The sequence below is a fragment of the Eumetopias jubatus genome, unplaced genomic scaffold (genome assembly GCF_037043125.1).
Source record: "Eumetopias jubatus isolate StellerSeaLion01/CBP00866 unplaced genomic scaffold, mEumJub1_p1.0 scaffold_7, whole genome shotgun sequence".
Lineage (NCBI taxonomy): Eukaryota > Metazoa > Chordata > Mammalia > Carnivora > Otariidae > Eumetopias > Eumetopias jubatus.
The window spans coordinates 38,688,448-38,713,090 of NW_028274813.1; the positions used below are offsets into that span (position 1 = coordinate 38,688,448).

The 24,643-nt window shown below is 41.4% G+C and overlaps 1 protein-coding gene and 1 non-coding gene across 2 annotated transcripts in view; both read right to left on the reverse strand.

Moving 5' to 3' along the window:
- Positions 1-24,643, reverse strand: part of PRKCH (protein kinase C eta) — a 222,736-nt gene that overhangs the window by 129,712 nt on the left and 68,381 nt on the right. The gene's annotated exons all lie outside the window — the stretch shown is intronic.
- LOC114208906 (U6 spliceosomal RNA) lies at positions 8,437-8,543 on the reverse strand. The gene has a single exon (XR_003609178.1). It is a non-coding gene; the product is annotated as a U6 spliceosomal RNA (small nuclear RNA).

Consider the following 24,643-nt stretch of genomic DNA (forward strand, 5'->3'; position numbering starts at 1 on the left):
CAGCATAGTGACTATAACTAATACTGTTTTGCATATGCATATTTGGAGGTGGCTGAGAGAGTAGATCGTAAAAACTTTCATCACAAGAAAAAATAATTATTTTTTGTAACTATGGCGACAGATGTTAACTAGACTTACTGCGATTATTTTACAGTATCATATCATTACGTTGTACATCTGAAACTAACATCATGTTATATGTTAACTATTCCTTAAAGAAAGAAAAGACTTCACCCTCTTCTTCACTCCAAGCAGCTGGGCCACAGCTGAGGGAGGTGAGCCAAGGAGGTCGCAACTGAGCGAGACTGAAGTGTTCAAAATGATCAGGATTCAGTCTAAAACACTAATATGAGATTGACCATCAACTGACAGAATAAACAAAATGTGGTATTTACATACAGTGGAATATTATTCTGCCTTAAAAAGGAAGGAAGTTCTGACACCTGCTATACCATGGATGAACCTTGAGGCCATCATGCTGAGTGAAACAAGAGAGTCACAAAAGGACAATACTGTATGATTCCACTCATATAAGATATCCAGAGTAGTCAGATTTACAGGCAGAAAGAATGGTGGCTGCCAGGAGCTGTGGGAGAGGGGATGGGAATTTATTATTTAACGCACAGAGTTTCGGTTTTGTAAGATTTCTATTCAGTTTCAAAAAGAGTTCTGGAGATGGTTGGTGGCGGTGGTCACACAACAAAGCAAATATAATAAATACCACTGAACTGTACGCTTACAATGGTTAAGATGGTAAACTTTTATGTTATGTGTATTTTACCACAGTTAAAGAGAACTTAAAAATACTAAAGGTAGTGACGGATATGTTAATTAACTAGGTGGTGGGAATCCTTCCACAATGTATACGTGTACCAAATCACGGTTTTTATGCACATTTTAAATATCTTGCAATTTGGTCAATTGTATCTCAAGAGCTGAAAAAAAAACAAAAAAAAAAAACAAAAACTGAAGGTAAGGGGAAAGTTAGAGAATTGGCCCAATATAGTGTAAAGGAATCTACTACCCAAAGGGAAAGAAGATTTCACATAGTATAATCTAAAGTAAGTGCTGTTAAAAAAATTCCTGTAAACATCCCCAGCAAGAATCCTCATTAAATGGATTCCATGTCCTCATCTTTTATTGGCTAACCCTGTCCCCTAGCTCTCCTTCTAGCTGGAAATAAAAAGTCTGGATGAAAACTCTTCCAAAAATATAATTTCTGACATAATGTCAAAATCAGAGGGGTGGAGGTTCTGCAGATGCTCATTAAAATGGGAAATAGTCGGAACCACTTCTAACCTTCTCTTGGCCTCACTTTATACCCTCATATACCAGCGTGTTGAGTGGGTGGAGTACAGAGCTACCCAACAGAATGCTAACTTCAAATTGCTCTTGCTTTGGTTTGAGAGACAAAGCATATAGGTGGAGGAAATATTCGGGGTTCAAGTTTGGGTGTCTGGGAGAAAAGAGGTAGCAATGACAGAAATGGAGTACACAGAAGGGATTGATATGAGAGGAAAATGATGACTGGGGTTAGAGCCGTAGAAAGATACCACAGAACCAGGGTTCATGGGAAGAAATGAGTGATGGTAATAATTGACAGTCTCTCTGAAGATTAAAGACCTTATGAGGATGGGTGCCCACTTTTAAGACCTAGAATGAGCAATAGAGGCCCGTTAAGGACATAGAGGAAGGACAAAGAGATGGGAGCAGGATCAGAATAGTATAGCACCTCGCAGCGGGGGAATGCTTTTCTTCATCATATTCAACAAAACATGGGAAGAGAAGACGCATGTGTTTGCTAATTCAAAGAATGAATGAATGTCAAGGTGGAAGGGCCCAGCATATGACTGGATACAGGAAGCTGATACTCATGAGAGACATCTAGGCTGCAGACATAGATGTAGGGGTAGAGAGCAACAGGCAGAGTGAAATCCCCAGATGAAAACAGATCATCAGGGATGTAAGTGAGAACAGCAGTGGACTGAACACTGACCCTGGAGAATACAAACTGGAAGGGGAGGGAGAGAAGCTGAAAGATACAAAGAAGGAAGAGTCAGGGAGGTGCAAAGATGATCAGTAGACTTTAGACGTCAAAAAGTGTAGGGCCGTGAGGTGGAGGGAGTGATGAGCCTTATCGTATGCACCTGAGATGTCCAGTAAGATGAGGACTGAAAGCTGCTGACTGGACTTGGCACTACAGATGTCCTTGGTGACTTCATCAAGAGCTACCTGAGCAGAATGATGGTAAGGGAAGCCAGAGACCTGCAGTAGGAATTGGAGGGGAAAACAGAAGGCAAAGAAGGGGAGAGAGTGTACAGACTACGCTCTCAAGACATTTGGATGAAAAAGAGGAAATGAACTGGAATTACCCATGGAGGTGCTAGAGGACTTTTAGGGTGAAGAGGCTTGGCATGTTTATAGGTTAGGAGAAGCAACCACAAGTAAGGGGAATGAAGAAGTTAGAGGTAGAGAAGCAAAGTCCTTGAAGAAGCACAGATCTTTGGCAAAAGGACAACGACCCTCTGGGACAGAGGCTAAGGAATGAGAATGGGTGGGAGTGTAGATAAGGTCAGGAGCAGGATGTAGTTCCCACTCACATCTCTAGGGATCTGTTTTTAGTTGGTAGATCATGCAGGATCATGAGTTCAAGTCCAACGTCAGACATAAAGCTTACTTAATTTTTTTTAGGGTGCCTGGGTGGCTCAGTTGGTTAAGCGACTGCCTTCGGCTCAGGTCATGATCCTGGAGTCCGGGGATGGAGTCCTGCATCGGGCTCCCTGCTCAGCAGGGAGTCTGCTTCTCCCTCTGACCCTCTTCCCTCTCGTGCTCTCTATCTCTCATTCTCTCTCTCTCAAATAAATAAATAAAATCTTTAAAAAAAATTTTTTTAAATATGGGGATCTGTTTTCATCTGGGGATTTCACTCTGCCCGTGGCTCTCTACCCTTACATCTATGTCTGTAGCCCAGATCCTCACCCCCACCCCCCATGCCAGGGAGGTCACACCTGATATGATTTTCTTGAGTACACAGGAAGCAAGTCCACCTGCTTAGAATGAAGGCACAGGGCAAATGGGGGTCTTAAAAATAATGATGAAGTTTAGTCATCATTGAAGGAAATGAGAGAAGGAGCTGTAGGTGTTGAGGACCACCACTCAGAATTCAGAGTGGTGATTTAAGGTCTCAGAAGGAGCTTAAGCAGAACCAAATACAGCAGCAAGGTCACAATAGAACATTGCTGAGAAAGGACTGGTACATTTTGTACTTAGGAGGTATCTGAACAAGAGAGATTCAGAGACTGAGAAGAAAGGGAGTGGTGAGGAGTAAATACAGAGTATTTGTTAAGATACTTGGCTATAAAAGAAGGAAAGAAATGGGATGGTAGCCGAGGATCAAGTGAAGAATTTTTTTCCATCAACATCACCAAAGGAGAAGCAACCAAGGGAGACTAAGGGACTGCACAAGGTGTAAGTCAGACAAGTGAGGAAGCAAGAATATGTTAAGAGGGCAAAGAGAATGGATCTGCCCAGGAAAAAGGTTATAGTCTCTGTGTGAAGAGAGGTTTCCCTGGCAACCAGTAGAAAGGCAGACAGGAGATAGCCATACCAAGGAACAGTGGATACATACAGATGGGAGTCATTGCAGGATTTTTCTCAGCAGACCACTGAACCGGAATTTGGATAAGAAAAAAAGACGGGCTTATAGGTATGAAGGTTTTGGAGTTCCTGAAAAACCCACAAGGAGCAAAGTAGGATTTTTGCTGGGTACCTGGTTATACACGGAGAAGACATACACCAATGGATCCAGCAGCATTCTTTGTCCCAGGAGAAACACTGTAGGATGACTGCTCAGGTCTGGCACGGGCATAGCAGGCATGAAGGAAGGTCAAAGGGTCAACCAACTCCTAGGCATCACTGAGTTAGCACTGCAGTAATGACCCTGGAGTCTGGGCTCAAGAGAATACTGGGTGGACTGGGAAGAGCTTAGGAATCAGATACATCAGTAGGGCCAGGTTTGGGTCAGGTGGATTTGGTGAAAGTAACATCAGGATTAGCAACATAACGAGGTAACATAAGGAGTGATTAAAAAACACGCCATGTTTGAGATCCAATTGGTTTCCTTTTTTTAATCTTTCATCTCTGTATTTAACTTTTGAGCATATGGAATAGTTATCATGACTGTTTTAATGTCTTATCTGCTAATTCTAAGATCTGTGTTAGTTCTGGATTGCTTTCCACAGATTGATTTATCTTCCATCACAAGTTCTATTTTCTTGCTTCTTCACATGCCTGGTAATTTTTGACTAGATGCCAAACATTGTGAATTCTACCTGTTAAGTGCTGGACAGTCTTATATTCATATAAATATTCTTGAGCTTTGTTTAGGGATACAGTTAAGTCACTTGGAAATAGTTTGATCCTTTCAGATTTTGCTTTTTAGATTTGCTCAGTGGGCCAGAACAGTGCTCAGTCTAGGGCTGGTTATTCCCCACCAGGCAGCCAAGACCCTTCTGCATACTCAACCCAATGCTCCATGAATCTTGAGGTTTTCCAGTCCAGCTAGTAGGAACAGGCGTTATTCTCGGCCCTATGTGAGTACCAGAAACAGTTCTCTCTGATCCTTTTAGATGGCTCTTTCCCTGGCCTCAGGTAGCTTTCTTATACTGATCAGCACTCAGTTGAAGACTCAAGGCGGACACACTGTGTATCTGTGGAGTTCTTTCTCTGGGGAACTGTCTCCTGCCTGGTATTCTATCCTGTGTCCTCCAGCTGCCTTACTCTTTCTGGACTCAGATCCATCTCCTCAACTCAGGAAGTCCACTGCGCTTCACCTGAGAGAGCAGAAGAGAGAGCATCCAAGAATATGAGGGAGCTGCAGAAGGAGCAACTTCACCCCAACAGTCCCCACCATTATACTCCATGGGCCAGAAATGGTGCTAGAAGCAGGAAGCAAGCACCCAGATCTTGATTCTGTTTGCCTTCACAGGCAGCAATCCCTCCCCAAGACTCCTACAGGTAAAGAGCCTTTAAAATACCTTGGTGAGGGGCGCCTGGGTGGCTCAGTTGGTTAAGCGACTGCCTTTGGCTCAGGTCATGATCCTGGAGTCCCTTGATCGAGTGCTGTATCGGGCTCCCTGCTTGGCAGGGAGTCTGCTTCGCCCTCTGACCCTCCCCCCTTTCATGTGCTCTCTCTCTCTCATTCTCTCTCTCTCAAATAAATAAATAAAATCTTTAAAAAAAAAAAATACCTTGGTGATGGGGCGCCTGGGTGGCTCAGTCGGTAAGCGTCTGCCTTCGGCTCAGGTCATGATCCCAGGGTCCTGGGATCGAGCCCTGCATCAGGCTCCCTGCTCTGCGGGAGGCCTGCTTCTCCCTCTCCCACTCCCCCTGCGGTGTTCCCTCTCTAGAGGTCTGTGTCAAATAAATTTTAAAAATCTTAAAAATAAAATAAAATAAAATAAAATACCTTGATGATAGGTTTCCCAGAAACAATTAAGCCTGCCTTTGGCCCTTCGGATCCATATTATTCTACCTGCCAGCACCACAGAGCAAAGAGGCTAACCCCAATCCACACAAAAATTGTTTTTCAGTGCACGTCCTTCCTTCACATGCAACAAAATTGCAATTTCACCTCCAAAATATGAAGGAGACTTTTAATTAATAATTAAGTAGTAGACTTAAAATGGATTTTCACTTGAACAGAACACCATCTTTAACTTAAGATGGAATTGGGTAGTGGTTGAGCCCTAAACAAAACAAGCCAGCAAGCAAACAAACCCTGCTTATGGACTCAAACAAAGGACACCATCTGGTAATACAAAGACAACCAAGCCTGTAAGATTAAAACCACAAAAGTCAACACACACTTTAACTTATAAATGAGAAAGTAATTTAATAAACTAAGGCAAATATTTGGGCAAGACCAATTCTATAAAAATATCCACATGGAGGGAACCAACAGCAATTTGTGAATAAATAACAAAGTAAACAATCAGGGCTGCTCCAAGTAGATGGGCAGCACTTAGGCCAGGCTGGTGACCAGACCTAATGAAATCCTGGGGCTGGGACAAAGGTGGGAGATAGGGGCCAATGCTGCCTGACAATTCACAATGTCTGCCCTGGCATTTAATATTTGATCCTCTAGGGATAAGAAATTAACAGCAAATAGTTCATACAATCTGCTCTTAAAACACACCTTTCTGGGACCTAGAGATGTCTTGTAAATATTAACTGATTCATCTTAACGGAACTATTGGAAGAACTCACTCATTGCAATTGTGTATCTGTGCTGTAAGAACTAGCCAACCACAGGGGCTGGTTTTCAATATGATCCCAAAGAGTAATTCCCTGGACCCACTGCTCCGTAGGTCATGCTAGACAGGGGACTAGACCACTAATCCCTATCTGTTGTCCTATCAACATTCCTATGAAGCACCCATGGCAGTGGGGCTGCCCATGAATAGGGCTGGTCTACACACACACACACACACACACACACACACACACACACACACACACTACACAATCCACGATATAGTCAGTCCTCACAAGGAGATGGCAGCAACATCAATCTAGGCATTATCTAGATCCTTGAGGATGTTCTCTCAGGGGAAAGTATAGCATTGGCTCTAATGGGCAGATTTAGGAACAGGGGCAACATATGTTCCCAAGGGCCCAGCATGCAGGAAACGGACACGGTAGTGCTCCCCTCATAGGTAGTGATCCTTCCATACGTTCTCTCCCACCCACAGCTTCACTGACGGTAATTCCTACCAAAAGCACTTCGACACACATACCAGGATGTACTTTGTACCCTCCCAGAATATGATGTACATGTGAAGTTCAATTGCTGTCTCGGATTTGAAACAATGGCTGAGAAAAGGGGTTTATGTCATATTTCTCCCGGTGCCTCTTAAATGATTCACCACAAAGTACATGGGGAAATTGGGTATGAGTTTCCTTCCAAATGGGCGGGCACATAATCTGCATCAGGTCCTAAAACAGCCCTTTGTGGGTGTATGCATGTTTGTATGATCTCATGTCACCTTCACAATAATCCTGGGGGTAGATGCCACTAGCCCCATGTTTTACATATAAGGTAACCATTGTTCAAAGCCACCCAGCGAGGAAGTACAAGAAGCAGAGCTGGGTCCCTCTGATCTAAAGCTGATGCCCTTCCACCACCCACCCCACATCTCTAGCACAGTAAGAATCCCCAAGAGCAATTTCCAGGGGATTCTGTCTGTAAGGTTCTGTTAAGGACAGGATTAACACTAACACCAGGAAGTAAGTTTTGGGGCATTCATGAAGCTGGAGGCCTCACTAAAACTGACATATTTTCTAAAAAGCTTGACCTATTTCCTGGATTAAAAAACAAAAACAAAACAGAGACTGCTCTCCCTACCCTTCCCCCACAACTCCCCAGAACAATAAGACTACATGACCCCAAACCAGAAGTGGAAGTGCCACCGGGATGGGTTGGGATGCTGATGGTGCAAGAGAGGAACCCTTATGGCATGCAGTAAAGCACAAGTGTTTTTCAGTTGGCTCCAGCAAAGAAGTGATCCTCCCCCTTAAAAGACAATGAAAAGTGCCACCGTAGCTACTGCACGGTGCTGAATACATACAATGAGAAAACGCTCAGATCCAAACTGAGACATGGCGGTATGGAGGTGAAGTCAGAGCGGATTCGGACGACAAGAGGTTCTGGGGAAGGTGGTGCCCTGGAGAGCCCTGCCCTGCCTGAAGAGGTACAGTGGGAAACTCCAAAAACATTGTAAGATGCCACGTACAAAACAAAACTGGTCTCTGAGCCCATTTGCGTCCGTGACCAGTTCATGATCCCTGGTTAGAGGAAGAAGACCAGACAGATGTAGCCAGCATGGAGTCAGTACTCTGCATATTAGAAAGAAAGACCATAAAGACTGGATTTAGGGTGACCATTCACAGAGGCAAGGACCAAGAACTGAGGAATTGGGGGCCTCCAATGGGGACACACAACACCTGAGGCAGAGGCATGAAACAAGACATGACCTGTCACAGGTCCACTTGAGCAGGGCCGTAAAACTGTTGTCTCTGCTTCCCGGCTCCCACAGGGTCCTTTCTGAGGGGCTAGCGGGAAACACCAGAATCCTACTGAACCATTACGTATTAATATATTTAACAAAATTGATGAGGGTTCTCTCCCAGAGTTAAGCTTCAGTCTTTGTCAGTGAATCCTTCCTAAAGTCCTCTGTTAGAAAGAACCCCTCCAGGTATGGTGACCCGGGCAGATTTTCTTTTTCTTTTTTTGAGTTACAAAAATATCACAAGTTTGAGAACAGTTCCATGACCCCTAAAAGCAATCACTTCCATCAGCTCTAGACAACAACTAATCTAGTTTCTGTCTCCATTGCTTTGCCCATTATGGACAGTTCATATTAATGGAATCATACAAAAAATATGGAAGGCTTCATAAATTTGCGTGTCATCCTTGCGCAGGGGCCATGCTAATCTTCTCTGTGTCATTCCAATTTTAGTATATATGCTGCCAAAGCCAGCGCACCCGGGTGGATTTTAAGTAAGCGTTAGATAAGATGGTGGTACCCAGATACAGAGTCCCTTCTACAGAATGGCATCTAAACAACTTGTGTAAAACTTATGATACCCAAACTCATCATCTGAGTTTTCATTACCAAAATCCCCATAACAGGGATATTGATATAGGTAATCTTAATGCCAAAGCATAAAAATAGTCACCAAGGAACAGACTGAGCACTTTTAAATTAGTCCCTTCTCTGACATTCCTCCCTATTCCTGCCCTCCATGTGAATGGTTGCTGTTCTTGCTTTCTGAGTATTAGAGACATCCCATGCAACAACTTATGCAATAAAAATCAGGTACCAGATAAAAATGAGATCTTGCAGCTCATGCAGGTAATAAAATTGACTGACAAGCTACTCCAATCACAGCAAACCCTTGACACAGTAAATCCAGGTGTAGGTCCATCACCAATGAAGAAAAGATCAACACTAATGAAGCCATGACTGGCCTTTGGAAAAACTGAGGACACCTTCAAATATTTCTGTAAATAACCCTCTTCATGACAGTGTTGAGAAAGTCATCATGATGTGGAAAATGTTATCATGACTTCAAATCAGTCAGGAAAGTACACAACTGAGTTATTTGATCTGTTCTTCATTCTAAGAATTGGCATAAAGGTGTCACTGTAACCTGAATGCTGATAAATATAAGAAAGGAACTGACTTGCATAATTTCTGTCATAATTTTATAGGCAGAGTACCAAGGAAACCTTTTAAAACATGTATTTTTAAAATGCTGGCTTCCATCGTAACTGGAATCACTCTAAATTGCCTTTTCCTGATCCCGGTTACTCTGATGGAGGGAAATGCCTATAACTTGTCTTCAGTCCAATGGCTGATAGGTAGCACAGCCAACATTCCCAGCCTGCTTTTACCACTTTCAAGCCTGGCTTGAGTCTCAGCATTGGCATTGAGTGTTTGCAGACATTAGCAAGGCCCTTAGCCTCTGAGTCTCATTTTCTCTTCCTAGAAGCACAGGAGCTGTAACCTGACCTAGCTATGTCACGGTATTTTTAAAGCTCTTAAAAAAAAAAAAAAAAAATTGGTTGTTTTGTCAACTCTTAAAAGACTACACCAAAGTAATATACTCCCCTGTGTGGTTTTTTTCTACATTTTTTTCAACTAGAAACCTTCCAATCGCCAAAACTTTCCATTAACCACATTAGATATGATTTGGGATACAACAAGGGTGCCAAAACTTAGTCAAACATTAGAACCAGCCAAAGTGTTTATTAGGAATCTGTTTCTCGGGCCTCTTCCCCAGAGATTCTAATTCAGTCTGGGGCCTGAGAACCCATATTTTTCAAAATTCTTAAGTGATTTCATTGCTCTAGAATAGGTACTCTCTTACCATCTCATAGTTTTTAAAGGCCCTATTTTCAATAATTGGTAAATCCCAATCCAAGGACTCAGATATTGGAAGTACACTCATTTACACAAAATAGGAAGTATCATCAAAATTCAATATGAACTAAGCTTCTAAAAGCTATATACTAAGTCCCTACAGCATCCCCAGACCAAGCTCCAATCCATTTACCTCCCCAGATTTTTACCAGATGTATATCAGTTACATTTATTAAAGCTTCACAACAAATAATAGTTCCCACCAAATTCAAGAACAGAAGACTCCAGCTAAGCCTAAGTCTTCCATGTTTTAAGTGGGTGAGGTACATAAGAGTAATTTCTTAACAACCCACAAATAGAATTGAATTATAGCTAATTATATTGAGAGGTGCATGAACGTGTTATATATCTCCCAACAGTCGATTTGAACTTTTAATGCTTACTTAAGCTGTGTAATGGATCCTAATTTAGCTAGAACAATCACAGTGGAGTTCACAGAACTTGGGAAAGTCTTCATGATGAACTCAAAATAGTTTAGGCTTTAGTAACTTACATTAAAACATTGGGTTTTTTTTTAAGATTTTATTAGAGAGAGAGAGTGCATGTGCAAGAGCAAGCGGGGGAGGGGGCTGGCAGGAAGGGGTGAGGCAGAGGGAGAAGCAGACTCCCAGGTGAGCAGGGAGCCCGATGTGGGACTCGATCCCAAGATCCCGGGATCATGACCTGAGCCGAAGGCAGATGCTTAACCGATGGAGCCACCCAGGCGCCCACATTAAATCATTGTAAATGGATGTAATATGGTACTCTTGAAGACTCTAACCGATGAAGACCCTAACCAAAGGGGAAAAGATTATGCTCAATCAGCCAGCATCAAATATAGGTGAACTTCACCTAAGCAACAAGGCACATTCCTGAATACAAAAGTGACATTAACAGGATGCTGAGCTTGTGCCTGCAACGATACAGGGCACCTCCCCAGGACCTCATAGCCCAGCCACGTTCCGCTGCAACTCTCACTCACTGACCATCCCCCCACACACACTTAGGGTCTTTATACTTCCTGTTCCCTCTTCCCCCCGACCCAGACAGCCCCAGGGTCCACTCCCTCCCTCCCTCCAGATCTCTGGCTCAAAGGTCATCTGATAGGAACAGAACAACACACACAGCCCTCCTCTCTGTCCTGACTCTGCCTTATTTTTTCACTTGCCACTTGGCATATTACATTAATTTATCTAATAGTTTGTTTCCTCCTGCACACCAAAGTTTGAATTCTGTGAGAACCAGCGTCATTAATACGTGCATGCATACATATTAACATAAGGTCACACATAAGCGCTCTCTGTGTGTATATATATGGATAGTCCTTTTGATTCACTGGACCCAAGTGGTAATAATTTAGAAGTATTGCTCAACCCAGTATATTTTGTAACCAAATGTAAATTCATAGAGGTAGAAACTGATTTTTTCCAAAATAATTTGAGAAATCACTATTTACAAAAACCTAAGGCAGTCTCTGACACATGCAAAGAACATGCCTTCAAACCTAGGCCGCCGTGCCCTCACCCACACACTCATACTCTCAACCTCCTGCAGGGAGTCGTTCAGCACTGACTACAGAGAAATTTCAAACACCAGAATGAAATCTTTTTTTTTTTTTAAAGATTTATTTATTTATTTGAGAGAGAGAGAGAGAGAGAGAACAAGCACAAAGAGGGAGAGGGAGAAGCAGACTCCCCGCTGAGCAGGGAGCCCGATGCGGGACTCGATCCCAGGACCCTGGGACCACGATCTGAGCTGAAGGCAGCCACTTAACCGACTGAGCCACCCAGGCGCCCCACCAGAATGAAATCTTGATGCAAGAGACAAGTTTCAGGGGAGAAGGGAAGAAATAGGTCTTCCTCCTCTCTACCTGCCCACTGATACAGGGTGTTACTGGGGAAGACCTAAGAAAAGGGATGCCAGTATCACTGGCTGTTCATTTGAAACAGAAAGAGGAGAGATCAGGGGTCACCAGAAATGAGATTGAAGCGTAATGAAAACAGGCTCTGGAGCAATTAATTTTTCTATCAAAAAAGTAATTCAGTTCTATTTTACCTAAATCTCAGTTCCACTGAGAGAATACATTAATGTAATTTCAACAACAACAACAACAAAGAATGTTTTTGTTTAAAGATTTTATTTATTTATTTGACAGAGACAGAGATAGTGAGAGCAGGAACACAAGCAGGGGGAGTGGGAGAGGGAGAAGCAGGCTTCCTGCTGAGCCGGGAGCCCGACGAGCGGGGCTTGATCCCAGGACCCCGGGATCATGACCTGAGCCGAAGGCAGACGCTTAACAACTGAGCCACCCAGGTGCCCAAAAAAATTAAGTTTGAGAAAATTAAGAAACTATTCAGACTCTGCGTGTTCAAGAACCCTGATGTCAAAGGAGCATGCTAGTTAATAAGCAAGTGCCCCATAAAGCAAATCTACTGATACTTCTGTCCATAGATCTCTGAGCTATTTTTGAGGTTCAGCTTTTAGTGCTTACACCTCTGACCACTTGCTCAGAAGTACTGTGACTGCCTTGTTCTGTTCGAATCAAGCAAAGGTGGAGCATAAAGCTACTCCGAAAGCCATCTCCAAAGTTAGAAACCACCATAGGCTTCTGGTTGTTTGGGTGTTACTTCCTGACCTTCCTATTTTTATGAGAAAGTGCCTGTGACAAAACTGGCTGAAAAAGTACATTGCACAGTAAAAATAATTAGAAAAATAGGATTACAGTTTCAAAAAATTGCTGAATTATTCTGTTGCCTATAGGACCTGATTGTTACCTAACATCAGTCCCCAACACAACATACACACATATTTGTCAGTTCCTTCTTTCTGTGGTCACTAAATTAAAAGTGCTGGACTTGTGAAAAGAACATAAAGGGAAAAATTAAACTATGAATTCTAAAAATAATTTGGTCTCAGGACCCTTTTATAGCCTTAAAAATTAAAGACTCAGAGTTTCGGTTTATATGGATTTTCTTTATCGATATTTGCCTATTTGAAATTAAAGTTGAGACATTTAAAAACAGTCACTTAAAACAATAAATCCATCGCATGACAACATAAGTAACATCTTCATGAGTGCTAACTGTAATTTCCAAAACAAAAAAAATAAGAGTGGTATTGTTTTACAATTTTGCAAATCTCTCCAACATCTGACTTTAACAGCCAACTGGATTCTTATATCTGCTTCTATGTTCAATCTGTTGCAACGTTGTTTTAGTTGAAGTATATGAATAAAATCCAGCCTTACACAGAAAGTAGTTGAAAAAGAGGGAATGTTCTAAGAGCATTTTCAGATAATTGTGAGTATTCTTTGATATCACATCAAACTGGACAAGTGGTTGTTTCTTAAAAGTTAGTTGCAATGTGAAATCTAAAACCATATCAATACGCTTTTCATACTGTTACAGGAAATCCATTAGTCTATCTTACACTTTCCAATGGATCCTTGACCCACACATCGTTTTGTAACACGTCGTATTGGTCATTTTGAAAATATGGGCTCACCGAGTTATGCGAATCTTCTTCCAAATGTTGACCTACTACACAATATTTAAAGATCACAGTTGTTAATTAATATCAACAACAAACTCATGAGAAAAGTCTTTTTTAAGTATTGCAAGCTGAGAAGCTCATAATGGTGGATAAAATTTTCCAAAATTCTAATTATGGCTTGGAGGATCCGACTTTATCATTGGTATCAAATACTCACAGTTGTCTCCTTGAAGTAATAGGCTCACTTCATTCATTTTTAAGAAAATACCTGAGAAACTCCCAAAACTTCATTACTATAGTCTGTCATTCTTACAAGTAAAAATGGTGTTCCACAAAAAAAAAAGTGACTAGCTCAGCTAACAACTCAAGCATACAAGTGGTTTTCTTTTTGAGACACAATAGTATTGCAGTATACAGCAGAAGTGCCTTATGGATAATTTGCATTTCATCACACAGATTATAAAGATATAGAGTCAAAGGTTGAGCTTAGTAACACTGATAATGTTTACTGCTTCAACAAAGATATTCTTTTTTTTTAATATTTTATTTATTTATTTGACAGAGAGAGACAAAGCGAGAGCAGGAACACAAGCAGGGGGAGTGGGAGAGGGAGAAGCAGGCTTCCCACTGAGCGGGGAGCCCGATGCGGGGCTTGATCCCAGGACCCCGGGATCATGACCTGAGCCGAGGGCAGACACTTAACCACTGAGCCACCCAGGCGCCCCCAACAAAGATATTCTTAAACAAAACTATTTTCTTCCCCTGCAATCGTCTGGCAATGAAGACCACACTGGCTACAGTGTTGACTGCATGGTTTGGTGCCTTGATTCATTCCAAGGCACCAGCAGTTTTACCCATCGTCTCTTTTGTACCACTGAGCAAATGTCAATACACTAAAAAAAGGCAAATAACATCTTAGTATTATAAAGAGAATAGTTTTGAACCACAGAGCTCCTGAAAATGTCTTTGGAACCCTCAGAGGTCCACAGGACCCCACTTTGAGAACCAACTGAAACATTCTGAACAAAACCATCAATAGTCAATGAAAGTAAGAGAAGTAGTCAGGATGAAGCCAACGATGAATGGGTTATAACTAAGCAAATACAGCTACCACACCGTAAGCTGAACTTACTTATTTTTTAATTCCTTCCGAGTTCTGAAGTTTAAGATCTGCATTAAGAGAACCTACAGATAATCATGGTAAAGCTTGAGCAAATCTCAAGTTCAGTCTTTCCAGAGCTCTCTGATCCATGCCCGACATCTGAGAAGATCTTTAGGTTTAAAAACGAGGAATCCAAAGGAAGCTTTGCAAACACAGATCATCCCAAAAGATGACACAACTCTGAGGAGGATGAGATTATACCACCTACAGGACCATTTTCTTTCAAAGTGGAATAAAGAGAAAACACGAGACACCTCCCAGACAGGTGGGTGGCCTAGAAGGATACGGGACCTCAGCACCCCAGGCTGTGCTGTGTGTGGGTCTGACACTTACTTTCCAAGAGAACACAGCACAATCAGTGTCTCTGTGCTGGATTCACCATTTGCACACTGAGCATCACACCAGCCTCAGAAATTCGGTGTGGGGAGCAAACGACTTAAGATATGGGACTGCATGGACATAGGTAACCAATTATTAGGGTAAGAGGCCATCCTGCTTCCAGAAAGAAAATAAAATAAGGGCTAATGCTGCTATCTGTCAAATTACTCCCTAGCCCAGTATCTGGTCCCTCAGAAGGTGTTCAATAAATGAGCTGGCTGTGATTCAGATGAGGAACAGGCAAACTATGACACCAGACAATTAATCTCGATCCTTAAAAAGATCAGCCCTTCCATTTCTAGTTTCCTTTCTTCTCTCCTTCCCTCAAGGCCTCTTTCTTGCTCTCCTGCCCTGTCTTCACCCTGGCATTCATTTCCCAGCAGTAGCCACAGAACTGCTTAGACCAAAACTGAAGTGGTCACTCATTTCTCAGGTTGAATATATCGAAGGAACAAAAATTGTTATAAAAGCTAAATTGAAAACAAATTAAATTAACATGCTGTCACCCGGCTTGAAACATGAGAAAGGAATCCTGAAAATTAACTTCCATCAGAAATAACCTTTTTCCCTTTAAAAATGACATGCACTGTGAGTATGAGATCCAGTGAGAAACTGTGGGTTGCAGCTTTCAAACAGTAACACATTTCATCTGCCTTGGTGCGTGTGGTCACAATGATTGAGCAGAGAACTTCATTATTTATAAACCAACGGTTTGACACAGGAAATTTGAGCTAAAAACTGAGGCAATGGTACAAAAAAAAAAAAAAATAAGAATCTTACTCTACACAGTAATGCACTGCTTTGGCAAAAGAATAAGCAGAATTCAAGTGCACCTTCCATGTTGTCCCCAGGAATCAGTTCCAAGTAATGTAGTGAGAGTCTGAAAGAAGGGGGCAATTCAAAGTTTTAGCAAAGTTTTCTTTTTTTTCCTTTAAGATTTTATTTATTTATTTGAGAGAGAGAGATATCATTGCGGGGGGAAGCACAGGGGGTGGGGGGTTTGGGGGAAGGGGGAAAGGGAGAGGGACAAGTAGACTCTGCACTGAGCGTGGAGCCCCTCGCAGGGCTCAATCTCACAACCTGAGATCAAATCAAGAGTCAGATGCTCAACTAACTGAGCCACCCAGGCACCCCTTTAGCAAAATTTTCTAGACAAGCATCAAATCCACCAATGACAGGTGTTTTGTCAGGTTGTATTTTTGTTTGTTTTTTTAAGAAGTTACCCCCGTCCCCTACCAAAAACAAAACTGGTACAGATTACCTTCAAGCATGCTTTGGGAACGCTGGGGAAAAAGCATGTCCACTTAAAACTTCGGTCTTACTATCTTCATAAAGATCCTTCTACCATTAATTCTTTTGATTTACTTTATTCTTTTAGGAAACTATCTTAAAATTAAACTTGGCAAGTACAAAACGTTATGTAATTGTTAGTAGGAGATGATTTACTTGTCATTCATTTTAAGTGAGAACTTTACGATGGAATGAAGGGCATTATCTTACTCATCTCTTCTACCTGCCGTTTTTGACTCATGGCTTAATATTTATTTAGAATTTTTAAAAAAAAGTACCGAAGTACCTTAGTCATTTAAAATTTTTAACTTGCCTCCTCATAATACATAAAAATTGGGAACTAATAATAAAACATATACAGACCAAAAAGAACCAACATCAGCTTTAATTTATAAATGAGGATAGGGAATACGTATTCAAAGTTAAAGTATCATTTTGAAGTTATAGAGGCAACCCAGATTCTGTTTTTTGTCCAGGAAATAGATAATTTTTAAATGTGTAGTTTTCTCTTAATTTTTACTTCTTACTAAACACAATTTCAAACACATGCAGAAATAGAAGAGTATAATAAACCCACATGTAACCAACATCCAGCTTCATCAATCAATTCATGGTTAATCTGATTTTATCTGTACCCCCTTCCCTCCTCCCCTCTCTTGATTGTTCTAAAGTAAATCTCAACCATCAAATAATTTCACCAGTAAACATTTCAAGTATCTCTAACAGATGCCCTTTTTGTTTTAAACAACTACGATATCATAATCATACCTAAATAACATTATAACATTAATAATTAATATCATCATGTGTCCAGTCACTGTGCCTATTTCCTCGGTTGTCTCCTGAGAGTTGTTTTACAATTCGTGTTGGAATTGGAATAAAATGTGGTCCATATACTGAAACTGGTTAATAGGTCTCTCTTTTGTTATTTTGATTTTCTCTCCCTCTCTTTTCTTTCTTCTAATTTTTTGTTGAAAAAAACCAAGTCTCTCCCACAATGTCATTTTGTTTGTTTGTTTGTTTTTAAAGAGGGAGAGAGAAATGGCAGGGGGAGAAATGGCAGGGGGAGGGGCAGAGGGAGAGAGAGAATCTTAAGTAGGCTCCACCCTGGGTCTCATGACCCTGAGATCATGACCTGAGCTGAAATCAAGAGTGGGACGCTCAACCGAATGACCACCTAAGCACCTCTCCCATGGTGCCATTTAAAATGTTCCCCTGTGCCCAGTATTTCCTCTAACCTCATGGTTAGATCTGGAAGCCTGACCAGAGTCAGGCTCTATTTTTTAAGCAACGCTACCTCACGGATGGTGTGGCATGCTTCCAATAGGAGGCACAAAATGTATGCTTTTCTTTCTGGGGACCCACCATTGAAGTTTGAGGCACCCTAAGTCCAGGCAACTTTACTTCTGCAAACTCAATCTTAAAATCTGACACTGTATTTCTTAACAGCATGACAATGCAGCAACATCTTTTTTGATTTGTTCTCACATGAGATATCACTACTTTAACTTAATTTCTTTCTGTTACTTCTCTTCCAAGTGGAGCAGTTACCAATTCATGTTCATGTATTTTCATCAGTTTCCTTTATTTCATTAGTAGTAGTAGTATTAGTAGTAGTAGTAGTAGTAGTATTAGTAGTAGTAGTAGTAGTAGTAGTAGTAGTAGTAGTAGTAGTAGTATTTTGGCTACTCCACTCTTCCAGGTAAAAACTAGTCCAACATAGTGACAATCAAACACGGCCAGATCCTGCCATTCTGTCAGCCTCTAGTGGCTGCATTAAAATCTATGGCTATTTTGTCACCATAATAAATTTCAGCTTGATTAGGTAGCAGATCTAGTTGTTAGCTCCAGAAAGGCTTAGCCAGAACGAAATAAAGGATGACAGGAGGCAGCTTTTTCAAGGTAACAAATCACTTCATCTGTGTCTACTTCAGCAGCAGTGCTTAGGGGAATTCTGCATCTGATCAAGAGTAACAACGCCTTTCTTAAGATGAACGGTGGTGATGGGTTTCTGATCTAGCTGATAATGTTATGCCTTCGGCTCGGAGACAGACATCTACTAAGAGTTTTTCTTGTTCCATCTTAATTCAGGGAAGAGAGCCCTCATGGCAGGTTTTTGAGCAGATTCTTCTGTTCTTCTTACCCAGCATTAAGAATAAACCTGAACCCAGCACATTGTACCAAACTTCGAAGCTACCGCAGTTAACGCTAATTCAAACATTATTTTTCAAAGCCTTTTATGTTCTGTTCTTTATGCAAATTTCATTATCAAATATTTTGATGCCAATTTGAAAGACATTATTATACCATCCGGTGAAACAGTCTCTGGCATACAGTAAGCACTCAAACATTACTGAGTAATGAATATATAAACAAAACGGGTGCTCATTAAGTAAACCTTCAACATAGCTTGAGTGAGTTCGACGGATTATAATCTGTGAGCCAGAGTCCTTATGTGCTGTGTTCCACAGAGTTCTGCTGTTGTTCAACCTTGATTTGGGGCTTTCAATCTTCTCACTGGGCCCCTTTATCCATGGATCTATCTCTCACTGACACCTTGAGTTACACCTTGGGACCAGATCTCTTGCCTGACTTCAGACTCTTATTCCCAGTTCCTCCTAGACATCTCCACTTAGGTTTCCTACAAGCATTTCAAACTCCACCTATTCAAAGCTGAATTCATCCCCTTCCATCTCTATATTTCCACCCTGGTGAATGACTCCACAACATCATCTGAGACTCATCCTTATTCATCCCTAACATCCAGTGAGTTGCCAACTCCTGTTGGTTATGCTTCGTATACGTGTCTTAGAACTGTCTCTCTCTTTCTATCCATCCCCATGGATTACAACTGAACCCAGGCTCTACTAATCGCTCTCTTAGATAACTTTAACAGTCTCTTAATAGCTTTCCACACCCTTGTCTCCTCTTATGTTCAAACACCCCCTTGCCCCTAGCCCCTTGAACCCACTGCCACCAAATCAGATCTTATTTCTCTCTGCTTAGAACCCTTCATTGGCAACCCCATCCTCTCCTAACCTAGAAGTAATGTGGCCGTGTCATTTATCTAACCCAGGACCCTTTCAGAGTAAAAGGTGGCACTGTTCACAGTTACACTGGTACATCAGTCAAAACTGAGACTGTTCCAGACAAACCTTCACAGAAGACCCTCCCACAGCGCTGGCACATCTCCCCCATGCTCCCCAACCTCCAAAACCAACCCACTACTTTCAGTTTCTGGAGCCTGCTGCTGCTGTCTCACCTCTGTGCCACTGTACAAACTGTCTTCCCTCCCTAAAATATCCTCCCCTCCTGGCGCATTTCCATTTATCATTTAAACTTGCTTTAAACATCATCTCCCCTGAGACGCTTTCTCTAAAAACCTTCCGGCTCATCTGATTACATACTCCCTCGTGCTGACATTGTGCCTTGGACTTGTTCCCGTGGTAGGACCTGGGCCCCTGCCGTGCACATATGGGGTGCATCTGCCCCCCCCTCCTGGGAGCTCCCTCGGGAGAGTATCTAAGTCTTGTCCATCGTTATCTCCCCAGCATCTCTGGCAAATCACAGGTCTGTACCCGGTAGGTATGCCCCATGTCGTTTCTTAGCCATGTCTTACATTTAATAAAAACTGTTTGGGTGCCTGGGTGGCTCAGTTGGTTAAGCGACTGCCTTCAGCTCAGATCATGATCCTGGAGTCCCGGGATCGAGTCCCGCATGGGGCTCCCTGCTCGGTGGAGAGCCTGCTTCTCCCTCTCCCTCTGCCTGCCTCTCTGCCTACTTGTGCTCTCTCTCTCTATCTCTGTCAAATAAATAAATAAAATCTTTAAAAAATAATAATAAAAACTGTTTGCCTTAGCAGGTATTTCAGCCTAACTAACGGAAGATTAGAAAATGAGAGAGGAAGAAACGAGAAGTAGTCAGTAGCTCCTAACACCAGCCCTGTATATCACAGATCATTGCCACATTTAAGCATTTCCTTTTTTAAGGACAGCTTTGGAATTATAGAATCTCAGCTAGTGGCAGAATTCCTACAGGAGGCCATGAAAGGAAAAAAGGCATGGAGATAAGCCAGCAGCATATCCGTCATTGTTCACTAAATTCTTGAAGCTTCTAATATAAAATACATCCAATCTCAAAATAAAACAAATTTGCTGAGTATACATGAGGTCCCAGGCAGGGGTGGGGAGAATGAGAGGAATCCTGCTACCATAACAACAGGAACATGGAGATGGGATGTGGGCTAGCATACTTTCATACAGCACCCTACAGTTGGCAAAGCACTACACATTTTAACATCTGACCTTCAAAAACCACAGCCTTTGATGCACCCTGAGGCCCAACCGACATTTCTCGAGCTTTGGCCATCCCTCTGGGATCCCAGGCCAATGCTCCTTTCACAGTCCGAGAACACTGGGCAAGCCTGACTTCAGAGTGCTTCCTTAAGTAAAGCCCTTCAGCATCCAAGATAAGAACTAAAGCTCCAAATGTTCTATCAGCCAATATGTCATTTTATGGCTGGGCATAATCTAGAGTGGCTGCCAGGAGGGAAGCCAAGCTAGGGACATTCTCACAATGCCAGGACCCAGCTGCAGCCACAGCTGTAGCAGGTGCATGGTGGGGCTCCATTCCCTCATGTAACACACACACACACACACACACACACACACACACACACACACACACACACACACACAGGCAGCTATCATGGCCTCTGCGTTTGACAAGGGAGCTGGGCTCTAAAGCAGAAGCAATGTGCAAGCTCAAGCTGAACCCCAGCCTCTGAGCCACACTGACAAGACAATGCTCCCATAGAGAGAGAATAGATCTGAGGTTCTAAAATATATCTCACACATAGATGCCATAGCTCCTGAAATGTCAACATTAAAAATCTACTTCTCATGGATAAAATAACAGTTTTAGCAGCTTTTAAAATATGCAGACACACCTCAGAGGGGTAGAGCACTAAGATATTGATCACTATCACTCCAGTGTGAATTAGTACACGAGTTCACTATCTTTCTTATTGGCAACTGTTCCTAGAGCGAGGAAATCACTGGGTATCTTACTGGAGTAAGAGACAGTTAAAGACAGACAGCAAGAAGGACTAATTTAAAGGGGCGGTGGGATTGCCAAAGAGGAACTCGGCCAGCCTCACAATTTTACCCAGGGTCCCCTCTAAAAGGAATGCCATTGCAATGACCTGGTAAGAACTCACCGCCAGTGATATTTTGCATTCCTTTCTCATCACTAATAAATTAATATAACAAGAACATCCGCAAGGATTCCAGTCCCAGTGTTCTAGTGTTACAATTAAAGAAGACAGAACCTTGATACAATTTAGTCTTTGAAAAGTGGCATAACTCTTAAAAAAAGGAAGTCACATAATGACACCTGGTCTACTGTGCACAGCCACACTCCATCGGTCTCATGTAACCTAGTGCCGAAAGGTAGTTCAACACACTGAGAATCTCACCCACTCCTCGCTCTGCCTCTTCTCTCATGGCTGGGTTTGTCTCTACCATGGTTTTGCCCATGTTTCATGTGCTATAGAATGTTCTAGCAACAGTGTTCCGTAATACCACATTATATTTTATTTGAGCTATCAACAGACTCCTTTTTCTCACAAATCCTCTACATACAAGATACCAAGCAAAACAAAAAGGTCTTTGAGCTGACCAAACCGTAATCTGGAGAGCTTTTTCATGTCCAAGTATCCCACATATCTACTAATTTCAATATTGGAGCAAAAAGATACGATGCAACAATTGAGACAACAGATGGAAAAATTAAACATTAACATTAAAACAACTCTCCCACATGAATAACAGTCAGCGGAGAGGAGAGAAAACCAATTTTCAAAGGTGTCACCAATTTGCAAAATGCCAACACCAAAAAGGACAAACCATTAAGCCACATGTTTAAAAGTCTTCACAGGATTTTAGTAATGGTAGAGTGGCTTTTAATAGACTAACCCTCCCACCACAAACAATTAAAACCTCTAGAAATACATATATATATATTTTTTAAAAGATTTTATTCATTTATTTGACAGAGACAGACACAGCAAGAGAGGGAACACAAGCAGGGGGAGTGGGAGAGGGAGAAGCAGACTTCCCGCTGAGCAGGGAGCCCAATGTGGGGCTCGATCCCAGGACCCTGGGATCATGACCTGAGCCGAAGGCAGATGCTTAACGACTGAGCCACCCAGGCGCCCCTAGAAATATATTTTAAAACAATTAGTTGAAAACACTGGAGAGCACCCCAAATAGGACAGAAATTGGAGGGAATCTGACACTTGAAAGAAAGGAATTGTGCTGGTCAAGTTCCATATTTATAGGCCATCTCCAAAGGTTATATTCCCCAGGCTGCACAGGGTTGAGTGAAAAGAATTCAAGCAGAAAACTACGGTTTTACTGGCTTGAAGAGTGAAATGACAAGATTCAGGACTAACAGATGACTGGAAATTGAGCAGAGAAATCCTGGAAAAGATATGGCCACAGAGAGAAGAATCCCCAAATCTATAAACTCCTCCAATCTGTGCATACACAAGAGAGACTCAGAGAAGTCCACCAAAAGCAGTAACGAGAAGGCTGAGAGAAAGGAGTTGAGATGTCTGCTGTTTCCCACTGTAGGAGAGAGTTTGAAGGCCAAGTCCCACAATTTTAAGAGGACTTCAAACACCTTAGGCTTTCCACTGAAGCCCCAACTTGGTTATGTCTTACGAACGAACACGATGTCTCGGGACTATGGAATCTGTCCAAGAACTAAGGGGAAAAAGTAAAAAACAAAACAAAACAAAAAAAGCCCACTCTCAAAAGCCTTCACAATTTTAAGGTGATAGCCAGTAATTTAGCTGCCTGCTAGGGAAAAAAAAAGGAACAAAGGAGAAAAACCATATGCTCATGTCCATGATAAAGAAAAAGCCCTTGCCAAAATTTAACAGTCACTCTTGATTAAAAAGAAAGAAAGGAAGAAAAGAAAAACCAAACCTATGAGAAAACTAGGACTTAGAATTTCCTTGATTGTGATGAAAAGTATATACAAAGTGCCCACAGCTAACATCACACTTACTAGGGAAAGACTAAATTCTTTCCTCCTAAAACTAGTTATGAGACAAGGAGGTCTGTCCTCAAGGCCTCCGGGCACAATAAGACATGAAAAGGAAATAAAAGCCATAAATATTAGAAAAGAAAAAAAAAACTGCCTTATTCATAGACAACATAATTATTTACAGAGGAAATCCTAAGATATCTACAAAAAAAAAAAGAAAAAGAAAAACCTACTAGAACTAATAAGTGAAATTTTTTAAGGTTCATAGGATGCAAAATCAAGAAAAAATTCACTTCTATATACTGTTACCAATTTCCAAAATAAAAATTTTAAAATGCCATTTATAACAGCAACAAGAGTTTAAAATACTTAGGAATACATTTTTTAAAATATGTGCAAGATCTCTATATTGAAAATTATATAGAATTGCTAGTATTGATATGGATGAAAGCCATTAGAGATCATCTGTAAATGGAGAAATATACCAAGTTTATGGATCTGAAGATGTTCACGATTGTTAAGATGTCAGCTCTCCTCAAATTGATGGATAGATTCAATACAACTTCAATTCAAAATTTAGGTTTTTTTGTGGAAATTGATAAGCTGACTCTAAAATAGACATCAAAATTTAAAATACGGAGAATAGTCAAACAAATAAAAAGAATGCATTTGGAGAACTCTCACTATTTAGCCTTAAGACTTATTACAAAGCAACAGCAATGAAGATGGCGTGGTATTGGCATAAAGATAAACAAATGGATCAACAGAAAATAGACAGTTCATAAATAGATCCACAGTAGGGTCAAGTGATCAGTGACAAAGGTTCCAAGAAAAAAGAAAGTCTTCAAGAAATGGTAGGGAGTAGAACAACTGGATTATAGTATAGGGAAAAGAAATCTGAACCCCTCCACACACAAATATTAATTTAAGAAGGAACACAGACCTAAATATAACATAACACGGACCTAAACATAAAAGCCTGTAATCTTCTAAAAGAAAATAGGACAATATTACTGTGACCCTATGACAGATTTCTTATAGAAGATACAAAATGTATAAACTATGAAAGAAGAGATTGATAAACTGGACTTCAGAGATATTTAAAACTTCTGCTCAAAGACACCATTAAGAAAGTGAAAAGGCAAGACACGCACTGGGAGAATGTATTCACAATACAAATGTCTCACAAAGGATGCTTATCTAGAAAACATAACTATAAATCAGTAATAAAAAGACAAACCAAATTTCAGAAAACAAAAAGACCTGAACTGGCACTGACCAATAAGCACATGAAAAAGTATTC